The sequence below is a fragment of the Colobus angolensis genome, unplaced genomic scaffold (assembly GCF_000951035.1).
Source record: "Colobus angolensis palliatus isolate OR3802 unplaced genomic scaffold, Cang.pa_1.0 Scaffold381, whole genome shotgun sequence".
Lineage (NCBI taxonomy): Eukaryota > Metazoa > Chordata > Mammalia > Primates > Cercopithecidae > Colobus > Colobus angolensis.
Genome location: NW_012117166.1, coordinates 466,034 through 467,457, shown reverse-complemented (window position 1 = coordinate 467,457; position 1,424 = coordinate 466,034). Strand labels below are relative to the sequence as shown.

General features: G+C 56.5%; 1 protein-coding gene across 4 annotated transcripts in view; it reads left to right on the top strand.

Annotated features, from left to right (window-relative positions):
* Nucleotides 1-1,424, top strand: part of TRIM3 (tripartite motif containing 3) — a 24,884-nt gene continuing 23,460 nt past the window's right edge. For 2 of the 4 annotated variants that reach the window (XM_011954318.1, XM_011954315.1), the window contains exon 1: nucleotides 1-80. The gene's annotated coding sequence lies outside the window, so the exon portion shown is untranslated. Of the gene's footprint in view, nucleotides 107-624; nucleotides 790-1,424 lie in introns of all 4 variants that reach the window. The other 2 variants (XM_011954316.1, XM_011954317.1) reach the window with 2 other exon arrangements.

Here is a 1,424-nt window from a genome sequence, read left to right as displayed (position 1 = left end):
CGCTGGCAGCAGTAGCAGCGCCGCGGGCCCCTCAGAGTGGCCGGAGTCCAGGCTTTGCCCTCGCATCCTGCCCCAACGCGGTGACTGCGACGGGCGGGCCCCAAGGGTGCGTTTGTATTCCTGTCAGCCCGGGTCTGGGTCCGAGCGTCTGTGGGTGGGGGCACGGATGATTTTCAAAAGCTGTGCTTCTCTCTGCCCACGTGAGGCGTGTCCATGTCCGTGAGAGCAGCAGGGGGATTCTTCGGGCTGTGGCTGCTCACGTGAGGTCCCTGTTTTGAGGCGGGGAGGCGCGGGTGGATGGGTGATGGTTCCTTGGAGGAGCGCGGGGTTTGGGAGCTTGTGTGTGTTGGCGGAGGGTGCTGAAAGCTGCGGCCGAGGGTGGTGGTGGTGGTGGTGGGTGCTAAGTGGGACTCTGGAATATTGTGGCCCAGCTTGTCTGAAGGGCTCTTTTCTCCCTGGCGCAGACACCTCCACCCCTTGCTTCCCCACCCCCACCCTACCCACCCCCCGCCCCTTCCATCCTCTGGCACCCACAGGCCCACCAGTCAGGATGGAGGACACCCTTTCCTCCCCATGCACTGCTCTGTGGACAGGAAGCCTCATGTGGAGGCTGTTTTTTTGTAGGAAAGGACCCCTCTGGTTCTCCTGTAGCCTGAGCCCTGCCTGGAGGACCCCAGGCCCCTCCCTGGTTCTGACCTCCTCCCTTCTGGAATTGGCTTCAGATCCTGGGCTGCAAACCTGCAGGGACAGATGGTTGCAGGTTGGAGGGGCAGGCTGCACCCCAGGGAGGTCAGTTCGACTGAGGGCAGGCCCTGGGTTTGTTCTTGGTGTGGGGGTTCTCTGATGTGGACAACAGAAACTCAGGACTGGCCCTAGCAGGAAGATCACATCTGGGAGGTCCGAGCAGGTGCAGAAAATATCACAGGTCTCTCCTGGCCAGTCTGTCTAGCTCACTGGTGCCCATTCATCCCCTAAGCAGGGGATGATTTGCTGCAGAATTGGAATCAGAGCTGCAGGCCTGACAGGAGCCCTGCTTCTTTGGGCTTGTATGCCTCCAGTGACAGAGCACTTGCTACCTTCTGCTGTGGAAAAGCTTCCTTATATAAGCAGAGGTCTCTCTTCTTGGGACTTTATTCACTGTCTTGTTACTGCCATTACTTTTGCATCTCTCTCTGATGAAAGGGAACTGCAGAGATGTAAACAGGGCTCTCCTGTAACCAACATATACTGAGTACTTCCTGCATGCCAGGTACTGCCACAGCCACTTAGAAGACAATGGCATTCTTGCTGAGAGAACTTGAGCAAAAAGTCCATAGTTGAGATAGTATAGCCCAGGTTCAGAAAAAGCAGAAAAACCCTATGGTTAGAATAGAGAGCGTTCGTAGAGTGTCACAGGTGACTTAAAACTCAGCAAACATTTATTT